Source organism: Malania oleifera, chromosome 1, assembly GCF_029873635.1.
Source record: "Malania oleifera isolate guangnan ecotype guangnan chromosome 1, ASM2987363v1, whole genome shotgun sequence".
NCBI lineage: Eukaryota > Viridiplantae > Streptophyta > Magnoliopsida > Santalales > Ximeniaceae > Malania > Malania oleifera.
In genome coordinates this window covers 53,583,107-53,599,206 of record NC_080417.1, presented here as the reverse complement: position 1 = coordinate 53,599,206, position 16,100 = coordinate 53,583,107, and the positions used below count along the sequence as shown (strand labels likewise).

General features: G+C 37.5%; 1 long non-coding RNA gene across 1 annotated transcript in view; it reads right to left on the bottom strand.

Moving 5' to 3' along the window:
- Positions 1-246: 246 nt before the first annotated feature.
- LOC131154295 (uncharacterized) overlaps positions 247-16,100 on the bottom strand; it is a 30,188-nt gene continuing 14,334 nt past the window's right edge. The window contains exons 2-4 of the long non-coding RNA XR_009136411.1: positions 5,474-5,590; positions 3,967-4,117; positions 247-744 (exon numbers count right to left, since the gene is read on the bottom strand). This is a non-coding gene — a long non-coding RNA (uncharacterized LOC131154295). The remainder of the gene's footprint in view (positions 745-3,966; positions 4,118-5,473; positions 5,591-16,100) is intronic.

The window sequence follows — 16,100 nt, the reverse complement described above, 5'->3', positions numbered from 1 at the left end:
AACTTTAAAACTAGTGCTCTCAAACAACCTCCTTAACACTCCGCTTATGAATTCATTAGAATGTAGGGGATTGTATGGAAGCCAATACTCTCAATAGTTACCCCTGTTTGAATTTAGAATTGGTGTGGTATGGTAGCGGTTGCAGTTGAAAAAGACACACCAGTTCAAGACTCCTAAATTAATTTAAGGATTTCAACAGATTTTGACAACGGGTTGTTGCAAAAGTTAAGAAAAATTACTGAGCGCTTCAGAAAAATTTTAAACAGGCATTTCATATCTGACACAAAATAAGACTTTTCAAATAGATCCAAAACTATGTCGCAAAAGCATAGTCCAAACACGTTTGGACGATGATAAAATTGTGTGCAAATCCTATTGCTCCAAAGAGCCAAATTCAAATCAAACATAATAAAGGAGATCTACTTCTGCAATGGTGATAGGGGTTTACTCTCTCTCGTGCCTTAAGGCATTCCGGGAAGAGGCAAGCTGTAATTTGTTGTATAAAAGAAGTGCACCATACTCGGCACAAAAGCATAAGCATCCAAGAACAAGAGATTTCCCATCCAAAGCTGCAGGAAGACATTCTTTTCCCTAAACTTGAGGAGGTAACTCCACATCAGCCAATGCATGAGTGAGCATCCATAGTAAACAGCAGCCAAGGCCTTTTTTAAGCTTCATGTTGCTCCATGGTTGTATTAGCAGCAACGGGCAAACGAACCACATAAAATACAGTGCAGCAATTACCTATCAATGGAACCAACGCATCACTAGAAGTAAACACAGGTGATCCATAAGAACTTCATTCTAAATTACACATAAGAAGTCATACTTTCCAAATGCATAAGTTCTCCGGAAAATAAATAGTGGTTATAGGTTTTGTTTAGGGGCTTACTAGTTGTTTAGCTCAGAAAACTATTGAGGATTCTAGGAATGCGAGTTGGGAATCCACACTTGATTCATCCCAGAATCCGTGGTGAGCATACAGAATTACATAGGATTGGAATACATGATGCCTACAAAGCATGCCTATATATTTCTTGGGTAATCTGAATCCACATGAGAATGGCACCCTATTCTTTGGCATTGGATTCCCAAACCTGTGACTCCCCGAACAACATCTAGTTAATCATTAGATTCTAATATCAAACTTCTAAAAAAGAAAAAGAAAGTGTGGTAACAAAGTTCTAGATTTCACGATATGGAAAGTGTCCTTCCAAGCAACATAACAGTGACTATTAACTCATCCAGAGGGACGAGCTTTTCCTCTACTGAAACGTTGCCAGCATAATGTAGATAGATATGGCATAAATAAATAGAAAAGTTGCATCATGAATCAGTCTGTAAGATTGTACAGCAGTGCCTCCATACAAGAACTAAAAACTTGGGCCAACTTTCCTCGACTATTACTTTAATTTTACAGGGCAGGCATTTTTTTTTACCAGAGTTGAAGTAAAGTAAATCCAGAATTATTATAATAGAAAGCACATAGATTATCAGGTCGATTCAAAAATGGACAAGAAGCCCATACCAAAGAGCAGCTTGTGACATTTTATAACAACCAGACAATGACATTACATCAATAAAGTTGCAAAGTACAGAAAAAACTATTTAATGATGCATCAAGAAACTATTTAATGATGCAAAGCACAGAAAGTCTCATACTGCTCTTAAATCCAATATTTCATCTACAAAATATGTCAAGCCAGCCAATAGAGAGGCTCCTCCACCCCTCTCTCCCCCCGTAACATTTCAAAATTCAAATACAGAGTTTCTCCACTGCACATAACAAGTCAGGAAGCCACATTATGCACTGTAAAGCATCTTCACCCCTCATGAGTCTAAAAAAGCTAAGATTTTAACTTCAGGGAAATTATTGTGTTTGAAGTTAACTGAAGTTAAATTTTTGGGGGTCATAATCCCCTCCCCCCCCCCCCCCCAACCCACCTGGAAAAAAAACAAAAACAAACAAAAACAAAGATATAAAGAAACAAAAATGGTAGTGTGGCTTGGTCAGTGTACAATTTCTCCTAACTTTAATCAAGTGACACAATGGAATCCTGGAACAGTGGAGGAATGGCCCCATGTTGCTAACATGCAATGCTTCACCATACAAGTAATAGGAATTTTAGATTAGGTATCTAGATAGGGATTCCTCCTAACCAGCGTAGCCACCTCTAGCAATGTTCATGCATCTAAAGAAAACTATTAGATTTTAAAGACTAAATTCTTGATAGGACTCATCTTTTAAAAGTACCATTCCTTCCATTGCCTTATAATTTCTTCAATATCGTTTTAGGTGGAATATGAGCTAGAGGGTAAAGATTCTGTAACCCAATTATGCAGGATCAATGCTAACAGACAAGGAAGAAATAATACTCGAATCTCAGGGGAAATCATTATTATTAATTAGAAAAAGGCTGTGAGAAAGTAGAATAACCCATATAAGAGACAGATAATGATCAACAAAACCATGGAACAGAACTGGCTCACAGTTCCCACGGGTTCCAATTGTGAATGGGAGTGGATTAAGCAGCCATACCATTACAGAACCATTACATACAGTGCACAGATTCTCAGGCACCAAGACAACTTCAAAATGCTGTGAATAAGCAAGCCCATGAGTAAATCTACAAAGCAATTATTACTTATTTTACTATTGTTTTTCTAACATATACTTATATTGTAATTGTCTGTCCACTATTCTTTCAATCTCACAATTAGTACCAAAAAAGAAAGATGAATACAGAGTATCCCACAAATAGAAATAAAGAAAAACCTATGACTAGATACAATGAGCCAGATTTTTCCCCAAAAAAACACAAGAATTTATGTCAGAGACCAAGTAGAACGCAAAATACGGAACTAGTTTAATCATTGAGTTTGTATGCCACATTGGGCATATTTGACCCACCAAAAAAAGGGGTGGTAGTGGGAAGGTGAAGACTGCAGCCATGTCCATGTAGTAGCCTGGTGGGGGAGAAAAAAATATCTGACGTAATACATCACAGAACCAAGTAGTTTCCGGATAAAATATGACCCAAACTGGTGAATGACACAATGCAAATGGAAGAGGACTCTGTGATCTAGTTAATGTATATTTTGTTGTATAATTGTATCACCAAATATCAACAGATATTTTTCATGCAGACTTATTGAAGAAAACAATATTCTGAAAATAAATTTTACTAGACAAGATAACATCAACTGATATCTGATACAGCACACTAATCAGGGAACAGGAAACAGGTGTTAAATTGTCAATATATGCATGCTCTAATGCTTTAATTTATCACATAAACCCTGTGAATTAAATGATTTTTTCATTTTATGTACCTAAAATATAACATCAAACATTTTCTGTCTGAAACAGAAGAACATTTTCCCCCATGAAGAATTTATAATTGAATTGGACCAAGCACAGAAGCAAGCAGAGATGTGTACTGATTAGCAAAGGTGAGTGCTGATATGTAGATTGCTTGTATGGGGACATTCCCAATGCCATCAAAGAAGCAGCATCAGAAAAGCAAAGGTAATCAACATCAGAATACCTAACCACCATACGGGCATCTTACCCATGCTCCATAAAGAAATTAAAAAAGCTTGCAGAGATACTGAGAATAGAAGCAGCAAGCAAAAATGAATCATTCAGGCAAAAAGGAATCATTTCGATTGCTCCAAGAGATGAATCTAAAGTGGCCCTTTAGAACCACAAATAAGAACTTGCTTGAGGAGTAAAAAATAAGTGTGATACACTGACACTGAATTTTAGCACTCCAATACCCAACCCCATACTGTGTTGTCAACTCATCTGTCAATGTATTACTTTGTCCACCCATTGCACTGGCTGGGTCTTTCAATCATCACCATCACTAACAAAATTCAAGCAATAATAGATAATGCAATATGGGCATGAATATACCGAATATTTCAGTCACAGAGTCAGGAAAATTGCCCAAAATCCCTCACCTGTTAAACCACCAATGTGCCAAATAAAAACGCCTGATTCCTACTCCTGCTTGTAGTCATTGAAGATCTTTCCAGTAAAGTGAAAGATCATTCGGCTAGATTTAACTCTGTCGCAAACTTGAAGATACTCATGTTTCTTGATGAGCCGTTCCTGATACAATAGAGAAAGATATCAGTGCGCATCATTTTCTAGCTACAAAGGTTAATTAACTGAGAAAAGAGATGAAGCATTTGCAGTCTTCTTTTGAAAGTGTTCACTGTAGGATTAATCATCAATAAGCAATTCAAAATTCAGATAAATCAAAACTCAATGCACAATCCAGTCACAATTCTCATCAAATCATATCCATAAAACTATAATATATATATATATATATATATATATATATATATATATATATGAGTTCCTGAGGTGTGAATGTCCTCAAGTAACATATTGTGGTGGTTTCTTACTAGAGGTTGGAATGGGGCAGAATGATGGTACAGTGGTTGACTGCAACAGCGGCATGTTTCTGTGGGTTGTGCAGTGCAGGGTTCTGTCATTTTTTATGGTGAGCTAGATTTTCAGGAACTGGCATGGGTCAGAGGCACAGACCAAGGAGCAAAATTTAGGGCTGTCAAGGGGCTTTCTTCTGTGTACAGTGGGTGCATCAGTGAGTCATTTCTGTGGGCAATATGCTGCACAGCCGTGTCCTGATTTTTTCATTGGAGCTGATTTTTCATGTGCTAATGTGGGAAGGAAGCAATCCTATCTTTTTTGCTGCTGTGTGGTCATTTCCTTTTTCATTCAGTTCCTCCGATTATTCTTCTGTGGCAGACGCAAGAGGGAGGTTAGACTCCTATATTCAAATTTAATTTTTTGTTATTCTTAGATCATATCTGTAACATTTTTTGTTGAGCTTTATTTCAGTTCTGCTATTTTCATTTCTGGATGGACTTTTAGTTGAGATGTTGTGGATGTGATTTTTTTGGGCTTCAAAATTCTCCTTTGTTCTTGGTTAGGTCCAGAATCTGTATTTCTACTTTTTTGCCAAATGTTTTTTAAAGATTTTGTGGTGCATTGCAGAAATGCAAATTTCATTATGTCAAAACATATTTCAGCTGGAAATACCATTTACTTTTCTTTATAGTTAGCAACAATAGTGGGGTTTGGCTCTAAAGACAACTGATCATTTTTGTATTCTGGTTTTAGATGTTATTTGTGATCTTTCTTATTCTCATTTTTCCATTTTTAGCAGGGAAGATTGGGATTTGGGAAAGAAAAAAAAAGTAGACATTTTTCACAAAATTCTTGTCTACACTTCAAAAATAGATTAAATTTTGGGATTTGATGTTAAAAAAATAAGTGGTTCTGGCAGCAACTGATTGCTCTTATGTTTTAGTTTTGACTGTCATTTCTTATTTACTTTGTTGTTGGTTGAGAAGATTTGAGTTGATATTATTAATGCTATGGTCCCTCTTATTCTCACTCATCCCTGACCACAGGAAATCGCTTATTCTTACTTACCCCCTAATGAAAACATAACTGCTGAACCATACATCCAACCATCTCGGCAAAGTGTGATAAAACCGGACCAAATCTGACAACTTAATTCTCAACTCCAGAGTAAAAACTAATGAGGGCCTGCTTGGAAGAAAATGGAATTAATTTAGGAAACATAAATAAACTAAATACAAGGAAACCTAAATAAAATAAAATAATAGTTCCTTAAAAAATAATGCCTAGAACTTGAAGTTATGATTCTAATAAAAATAGCATAATAAATGAAAATTGAATTATGCAGACTGCACAATATCCTCCAACAAAAAAACAAAAAAAAGGAACTGGATCTCGAGTTAGACTGAACACACATGATAGCTCACTAATGCAACATACAAACAAGATCTATTTCACTAATCCTAATTGCTATTGAATTTTTGTTCATTTTATTTAGGGTAGCAAGATTCTAAGGTATTATTATTAGGAAACTAGTATATTAGTTTATTCAGGTTCCTTAAAGTAGATTCTTGTTCTCCAAGCATTGTAAGCCTATAAAAGGTCTCCAGTGTATTAGTTTAAAGAGGAAGACCAGAATTGAGAATTCAAGATGGTGGACAGTTTTCCTGCGTCAAGTGGTATAGAATATGACCTGCATCAAGTGGTATTAGAGCAGGTTGTCATTGTCGGGGTTTGCAATTTCAACTCAAATCACCACCCTTGTGTGTGCCTAACATGGTGGTGCGTGACTTTCCACTCAAACTCACCGGATCTGTGATTTCAACCCCTAAATCCACTGCTGTCAAGAACCAAGCTTGTGCAAGGGATTATGCTTGCCAATACCGCTTGTCTTGTGCACATGGAATGGGCAACCATCATGTAAATTCTAATATATGTTTTATTTATTGAGTAGGATAATGCCATAGTCAAAAGGGGGAATATGACTCCTCGGTCAAAGAAAATTCTCTACTTTGATGTTGGATATTCAAGACATGTCAAAGACAGACAGTTTTATTTCCTTGAAGTTTCGAAACCATGCACTAGGGATGAACTTCAAAGATAAAGAGTTCAAGACTTGCCTACTGCGCATGCTACTGCAAAAGCTTGACAGACTATGCTAGAGAGTCCCCCCATACCTAAGGAGACTGGCTCGCATGGAAATCGCAGAAAGTCTTTCAAGAAAGGAAAACCTAAAAGTGGGGGAAACAACAACAAGATATCAACTTCAAGGAAGCATCCTCTCAATCTTTCAACACATCCAGTGGTAAGGATTGTGTGCTTCTTATGTGAGGGCCCTCAAAGAGTTGCTCATTGCCCTCATAAGTTGTCACTCAATGCCTTGTAAGCATTGATTGTAGAGAGGGGTCACAAAGATAGGATGAAGATGAGGAAGAAATCTTGAGGAATGGGTGCAATGCAGCTACTAAATGCATTGGAGAGGCAAACAAAAGAACCCAAAGTTGCCCAAGCTGAAGGGTACAAATCAATGGGAAGAGCACTCTTGCTACAGTAGATACTAGGGTTATCCATAACTTTGTCTTACAGAGCGAAGTGTAAAGACTCAACTTAAAGCTAGACAAAGACTTAGGATGCATGAAACAATTAACTCCACAGCCCAACCTACACTAAGAGTAGTCAAGAAGGTGACTATGAAGCTTGGTAAGTGGACATGCGAATTTCATAGCCATCCGCATGATTTCCAAGTGATACTTGGAACGGAATTCTTAAGGAAGACTAGGGTGGTCCCAATGTCATTTGCCAATTCCTTGGCTTGATGGATGATCACCCTTGCATGGAACAAGTTGTGACGAAGAAAGGAGACAACGAGAAGTTCCTTTTTTGCCATGCAACTTAAGAAAGGATTAAGAAGGATGAATCAACTTATCTTGCCCAGTTGGTGGTGGATGAGGACATAATAGAATAGTTAATGCCCACTTACATCGAATGTGTTGGAGCCTAGGGGAGTACAAATTAGTGATGTTGAATAGGCTACCGCAAACTTGCCCTGGTGAGGAGGTGTGAAGCATGGAATCGAGTTGCTACTAGGGTGAAGCCTCCTAGTGAAAGGGCATACTAGATGGCATCCCCAAAGTTAAAAAATGAAGAAGAAACTTAATAAGTTAAAGAAAGCAGGTTACATAAATCACCATTCAAAGCACCATTGTTGTTTCAGAGGAAACATTATGGGAGAATGTAGGTGTCTGTGGACTACTATATGCTCAAAATAAGATCCTATGCGCAATAAGTATCCCACTCCACTATTTTAATTTTCTGATCATCTAAGTCTATGGAGTACTTTACCAAACCTCACTTGTAGCGCGCTCTTGCTCAAAAGAGTATTAAATTCCTTGGTCATGTGCTTGAACAAGGTTACATCCAGACGAATATGGAGAAGGTGAAAGATATTCGAGGCTAGACAATCTCAACAATAGTTAAAGAGCTATAATCCTTTCATGGACTCTCCAATTACTATTTCAAGTTCATTAAGGGCCACTTAAGGAAGACTACCTCTTAACTAAATTGCTGAAGAAGGGTTAAGGAAAGAATTGGATGCAGACATGCTATAGGGAGCCTTTGACAACTTGGTGGAAGCCATGATGAGGAATCATGTACTTGCTTTTTTTTCAAACATCATGAAACCCTTCAAGGTACAAACAAATGCTTCAAAGTTCAAACTATGCCTTGCGAAGTCTTACTATAGTATGGGCATCCTAATGCATAAGGGAGTCATAAACTTAGTTAAGCTAAGCGGAAGTACACTGCTTAAGAGAAAACAATGTTAGTGAGGATCTAAGTTCATGGTTAAGATAGATAACTCAACTATCAGCCATTTATTTACACATCCTAAGCTATCCTATTGCTTAACAAGAATTCCCAACAAAGTTTGATTACTTCTTCAAGCATAAGGCGGGCAAATGAACCAAGTTGCAAACAAGAAGGCGAAGCTTACAGCCTTTTCAATTGGTAAGGCATTTGACAATAAACAAGGTTACTACGACAATGCAGAGGCAAATTAAGGAGAACTTTGTCAAAGATACAATTGAGCGAAACCTTGTAAAGTTCGTGGAAGATGGCAAAGCATGCCAATTCTAGTTAGAGGATAATTTACCATTGGCACATGGCAACTAGCACTTTGTTGCTCAAGTCGATGACATAAAGAAGACACGTTGCAAGAGTATCATAACACCAGGTGGGCAAACCACCCAAGATAGCATCTTGTTTTTGTTGTAGCAAAGTTACTACCAGCCAAACAAAAGAGATGAGGTAGCTGAGAGTATACCCAAAATTGTCAATACTACATAGCTTTTAGAGCCTCTTCAAGTACCAATGAGGCCATGGGAAAGTGTCTCACTTGACTATCACCAACCTACCCAAAATCAATGACGCAAGGTCTATACTTGTGGTTATAGACAGGTTCGAAGTATGTTACTTCCATACCGACACCAAAGTACAGCTCAACAAAAGAGAAAAAACAATTTCTTTTCAAGCACATTCAGAAGTACTGGGGAGTTCCCCAAGACATTGCCAATGACCAAGACAAAAGATTCATAGGACATTTCTAGACAGAATTTTTCAAAATCCTTAGTTCACCGCTTGACATCTCTTCGAGTTTCTACCGCATACAAACAAATAATGGAAAGATTCAACATGCTATTAGAGAAGCACTTGCGCCAATTTGCCACCACCAACAAGAAAAATTAGGCGCAGCTACTTAACGTTGTTCAATTCTATTTCAACACCGAAAAGAGTTAAACAACCAACAAGAATAATTTTGATCTTGTTATGGGCCAATAGACATTATAACTCACACAGTGGAGTAGGCACACAAATAAAAAATGGAAACTGAGAGCATTCGTCTCCACAAAAGAATGGAGACAGAACACAAAAATTACCCAAGCCTATGTCGAGAAGCTTCAAAGCAGATGAAGAAGTGGGAGATAAAGGGCAAAGACAGTTACACCTTTCAATATGGGTGCCTTGGTGCTTGTTAAGCTCCATCTAGAACAAATAAAGTCACTATGGGGTTGAGATGGGAGAGTACTCAAAAATATAAAGGACGAGTTTCCATCTTGGCCAAAATCAGGAAAGCCTCTTACAAGGTTTTGATCCTTCGAGATGGATGAAAGTGCACCCTATGTTTCACATCACTTGCCTTACGAGCAGCTATTGAGGTCCTCGTAGACTTTGATGTTAAACTCTTCGACTTTATCGACCATTGATGTTCTTCGCTAACATCTAGCTAATTTATTCATCTTCGAGGTTGCTCCATTCCACTAAGAATTTGTGCCATTTTCTCCTTGATGGAAACTCCTGGTCTATAAGGATTCTTTAGTATCTCATCTGTCAGGTACTTGAGTCTTCTATGTGTTCTAGTTTGCTGGATGAATAAATTAGCTAGATTTTAGCGGAGAACATCAATGATGGATAAAGTTGAAGAGTTTAACATCAAAGTCTACGAGGACCTCGATAGCCGCCCGAGGGGGTGGCGGGAGGGGTAGGAGCTTCATAAGCCAATCTTATTCAAGTTTGCTTGTCTATGACCGCTTGTCTAATGCTCATGGTATGGGAAACTATCATGTAAATATTAATTTAGATTTTATTCATTGAGTAGGATAACATATATTGAAGACCCACTCCATAATTCAGCAAACTAGAACACATAGAAGACTCAAGTACCCAACAGATGAGATACTGAAGAATCCTTACAAACAGGGAGTTTACATCAAGGAGAAAACGGCACAAATTCTTAGTGGAATGGAGCAGCCTCAAAGATGAATAAATTAGCTAGATGTTAGCGGAGAACATCAATGGTCGATAAATTTGAAGAGTTTAACATCAATGTCTACGAGGACCTCGATAGCTGCCCGAGGGGGTGGGGGGAGGGGTAGGGCCTTCATAAGCCAATCTTATTCAAGTTTTCTTGTCTATGACCGCTTGTCTAATGCACATGGTATGGGTAACTATCATGTAAATATTAATTTAAATTTTATTCATTGAGTAGGATAATGCCTTAGTCAAAAACGGGGGGAAATGTCATGAGTCAAGTTTGTTCAAAGTATTATGCTTGCCCATGATAGTTTGCCTTGTGCACATAGGATGGGTAACCACCATGTAATACTAGTGTAGATTTTATTCATAATAGGATTATGCCTTAATCAAAAGGGGAGAATGACTCCTCAGTCACGTTGATGTTTCCTAGAGCTAAAGCGAGAATAGCATAGAGAGCACTTCTTCTTCTTTTTAATTGTTGGTCAAGATAGGACTACACACAAACAAAAGTAAATGCACCAAACATAAAAACAACAAAGGTAACGAAGAAGAACAATACAAACCCAAGAAGTGAGCATCTCTAAGAATAGCTACAAACATAGGATGAAGATCTCATTTTTTTATGTCAACCAAAGCAGCCTAATTCACTAACTCGTGAGCAAGATCGTTGGATTCCCTTGGAACGAAGGAGAATGTTGCAGGGAAGGACGCTGCAGTGTCTTTGATGTCTTGGATTAAACACAAGATTTCAGGTGGCTCCTTTGGGAAAGGATTTCTTCAATTACCACTTTGGCATCTCCATCTATGGTGATATTGTGGTGGCCAGGCGCCTTGACTATGGATAGTGCAAACCAAGCTGCAAAGGCTTCTCCAACCAGTGGGTCTGAAGAAGTGAGAGGGAAACCCAAGCTTCAATAACCATTCCTAAGCTATTCCTAACGATACAAGTTACTAAAGATTTTAGAGGAGAGCCCTAATGACAGCATCAAAATTAAATTTGATGGCATTGAGGTTTAGGGCTTTCCATATGGTTTGAGGCTTCCCAAGATGATTTGAGTTGGGGTACAAAGTTTGAAAGATAATCTTGTTTCTCAGAGCCCAAATTTTTCAAAAGAGGATACAAGTGAAGAGGGGGAGTAGATGGCCTCAAGGATGGTTGAAAACAAAAGTTGAATTTGATTTGAATGTCCACTCTATCCATTGGCCTAGATTGGGAATTTGCATTAGATCCATATTGATCTGCCAAAAAGGAGAACCAAAGCAATTTTGCTAGATGACATTCAAAGAAGTGGGTCGAGGTTTCTCCTTCTTTATTGTAGATTGGGCAATACTGATCTTGAATCTCAATGATTTTGCTAGTGGACTTTGTGGGTATCACATCATTGATAATTCACCAAAGCACCATCTTTGGCCTTTCATCGGTTTACCAAAATCCCTTCTAAAGGAAAGGGTACGAGGATGTGCATCTGAACCTGTTTTCTTGACTTAGCCACTAGGCTTAATTGACTAAGAAATCTCGTTTGTTGTTCAGCACCCAAATTGGTTCATTATTCCTAGAGAATAAAGGTAGAGAGAGATATGTCTAACAGTCCCTTGTTTGGTCCTCAAATAGAGTATCAAGCAGGGTCATGTTCTGACTTCTTCCAGAGGAGATTAGGTCTTTCACTTGAAATGGTAGGGATTCATCCTCTGATTTTGGTGTAGGAAGAATCCTGGCAATGAAGGATTCAAGGATCAGTCCAAATTTTAATGTCTTTCCCACAGGCTGCCGAAAGATACAACCCTTTTTTATGATATCTCTGCAGCTAAGTATTGTTTTCCACAGATAGGAGTCAGATTCTTTTCCTTCCACCTTTAGAAACTTGTTCCTCATGCAGTATTTCTGGGACAACAAGGAAACCCAAAGGGTGTTGCTTCCAGCAACCATTTTCCAGCACATTTTGGATAAAAGAGAGGTATTTTTATCTAACATCACTCTGAATCTAGGTCACCTAAGTTGTTTCAGTTTACAGAGTTTGTCCCAACATTTAAGAGATAGATGCTTATAGGCATCAGAAATTGAATCCCCTCTAAAAGTTCCTAGCTTTTGCATTCCATTCTTCGAAGAGAGCTTTGGACATATCTATCACTGTCATTGCACAGGCTGGCATTGTCAGAACTACAGATTTCAGAAGAGTACACCGGCCTTCAGTGATGAATCAACCACATTTTGTCAAACCTATATGAAGTAAAACCCCACTTCGCCTAGCTAGACTTTAAAAGGACTATGATCCAACACATGGGATAAAAGGGTTTCTTGAGACACCCTAAAAGGACAGCAGCATCCAGGATTTTTCTAAGCTACTCGTGCTCAAAAGGGATACCATTGTCATAGTCCTACCTTGCATCATTTCTTTTATATTACCCTCTTTGAGTCCACACCATACTATCCTGAGTCCTTGACTGACCTCAATGAATCCCTTCCCTTACTTAAGCTTCCTGATTCTGGTGTATGAACTTTGCCTAGTCATCTGCTTACATCTTCATCTAATTTGAGTCCTTCTCATCACCTTGATCATCCTAATCTGCAAGTGTATACACAACCACAGCACAAGGAAGGAGAGCTTCATCTAGCTTCCACTGCTATGCCTTAGTTTCTTCACCTGACAATCTCATCCCAAGATGGTGATCTTCCTATTGCTGTCCGAAAATATAAACACACCTGTACACAGCATCTCATCTCTAATTTCATTTGCTATAATTTCTTATCACCGTCGTATTGTTTTTTTATTGGTACTCTAATATTTTTTAGCAGCCTTATCCATCTAGACGGAGGACTGCAATGATCGAGGAGATGCGTGCATTAAAAGATAATGATACTTGGGAATTGGTACTTCTTCCTTTTGTTAAGTCTATGGTTGCTGGTTGGTTGTTGCTAAGTGTACACCATGAAGGTCAATCCAGACAATTCCATGGCTTGTTTGAAGGCCCACCTTGTTGCTAACGGGTATACTCAAGTGTACGATTTGGATTATTCAAACACATTATCCCCAGTTTCTAAATGTGCCTCAGTTTGTTTATTCATCTCCTTAGCCACCACACAATGCATCCTTCCTACGTGGTGATCTTCAGGAGGAGATCTATATGGAGCAACCACCTAGATTTATTGCTAGGTGAAGTCAAGCTTAGTGCGTCAGCTCAAGAAATAATATATGGTCTAAAGCAATCCCCTAGAGCATAATTTGGATGATTCAATGATATAGTACTTGACTTTGGGCTTCAACGGTGCGCAGAAGATCTATCTTTATTTTATCTTCATACCGCATCCGATAGGATTCTCCTTGTTACGTGAGGATGATATTGTGATTATTGGTGATGATATTGTGATTATTGGTGATGGTAATCAAAGTTTCCAGCTTCACAACAACGATTTAGGACCATTGAAATACTTCTTGGAAGTAGAAGTATATCCTTATATCGCATGGGAACTGTTTTGTCAAAAAGTATTTCCTTCACCTCTTGGATGAGAGTGGACTGTTGGTATCATGGTTTTAAATTGCAGTAGTGGGTAGGGCAATTAAGTAATGGGTGTAGCGGGAAGCGGGTGCAATGGCCGTGAATTTTTTTCAAGCACGCACAACTTCATGCATATTAGTGTATTTGCATGTTTTTTAAGCTTCTAACCCTTCTTAGAAGGAGTTTTAGTGTCCTTTGGATCCTTCAATTTGACTAAGTTGTTTGGTAAGGGCAAGAAATTTACATTTTTTCAAACCACCATTGACAGAAAAATTATGTGTGTGTACTTATACTTCTTCATTATTCTTGTGTGATTACTAATAAATTAATTAATAAAATAAAAGACATTATACACTCTATTAATCTATTAAACACATAAGACATATGAATAATACAAATATACATATATCAAAAAGTTTTAAATATCAAATTGCTAATATTATCAAAATAAAATATTTCCTTAACAAATTTTTATGATCAAATTGTTAATTAATACATATCTTGTAAGTATTTTTAAAAAGTAATAAATTTTGTATTATTATCATCCTCATTATAATCTTTTTCCCGCTCTCTCCCCATAGCATATTAAGAATGATTTATAAAAGGAGAAAAGAACAAAAGTGAGAAGAAAAAGTAAAAAATAAATTTTTTTTTTTTTATAACCGTCCTATAGCAGTTATGTAACAGTACGGTAGTAGCAGCCTTTACGTAACAATCGTGGTTCGTAACAGCCACTACAGCCGTGACTTTTCTTCCCGCCAATTTCGCAGTGTGTAACAATATTGGGAACTCAAAAAAAACGTTACATAACCATGTTACATAATGGTCACAGCCATTATTTAAAACCATGGTTGGGATCCAAACTAGTCGATGCACCCATCGATCATAACGGTCAATTAGTGCTAGATATGTATCATTTGTTGGCCAAAGTGGACAGTATCGGAGACTTGCTGCTATTGGAAAATTTAAACTATCTTAAAGTTACTCAACTGGATGTAGTGTTGTGATCCAATTTCATGATTCTCTGAGAACAAGTTAATTTGCATCTATACCTCAGAGGTATACCTACAAGAGGTCTCTTGCATGTCACACTTACATTCAGGGATATACAAATGTAGATTGGGAATCCACAACGATGTATTGTATTTTTGTTGGTTGTAACTTGGTATCCAAGAAAAGTAAGAAACAAACTGTGGTGGCTAGGTTAAGCACTAAGTCAAGAGTATTGTGCTATGGTTCACACTACACGTGAACTTCGAAGAACTTGGTTTTACACATGCTCGATCTATGGAGTTGATGTGTGATGATCAAGTTGCTAGTCATATTGCTTCCAACCCAATCTTCCAATAGAGCACAAAAGACATTGAAGATGATTCTCAATTTGTTCAAGAGAAACTTGTGCAAAAGCTTATTACAACCACTCACATAAAGTCTAAATTACAACTTGCAAATTTATTCACTAAAGCTTCGTGGGTTCTCATGTTAAATTCATTTGTAACAAGCTAAAAATATATGATATCTACGCTCCACATGAGTGCGAGTGTTAGTGTTATTTTTGTAATTTAGCATGTGTTATTGCAATGTTATTGGGCACTGCAGTCATTGTTATATACTTGATACGTATCATAAATAAAGGTGTGGCCTATCATGGTCTTCTAATTTACCAAATATTTCAACATTTACAAGCATGTATATAAACCAAGACTCAACCAAAGAAAGATTAGGAGAATAACAATCAAGAGACTCAAAAACACACATACAGAGAGAGAGAGAGAGAGAGAGAGTGGATAGCCCTTTTAGGCCCCAATAATCTAGACCCTTGTTAGGACTTAATTATTTCTCTTATTCCAATTGTATCCACCCTTATGCATCATATGCATTTAACCTCTCTTTTCTTCTTAATTGCAATCTACCCCTTGTGTGGAGCTTGTAGGCCCATCCCAGCTTGGAAAAGGGTACAATGACAATAATACCATTAATTTCTCAATTCGAAATCCTTTCTTAATTACTTAAATTAAATCACTTAATTCTCTAGTGACATTAAGATTACCATTATCCATAGTGACCTCGCAATACATCATGGCAATCCAAGTTAACTAAATGTGAGACAACCAATTATGTTACACTTACCATAACACAAATCCCTTTTATCAAGCTTCTATTAATGTTCCTAAACTAAACCAATATGGTATGAAATTACTATCAAGTATCAACCACAAGGAACATTCATATGTTATGTTATGAATATGACCCCCCCCCCCCCCCCCACCATTAATGAGATTAGAATTTCTTTTTCTAATCTTCAATTCACATTGATGAAGGATTTTGCTAAGTGACAACACAATTAATGGCTAGGACATTTCAGTGATAAATGCCATGTTATGCCCTCCTC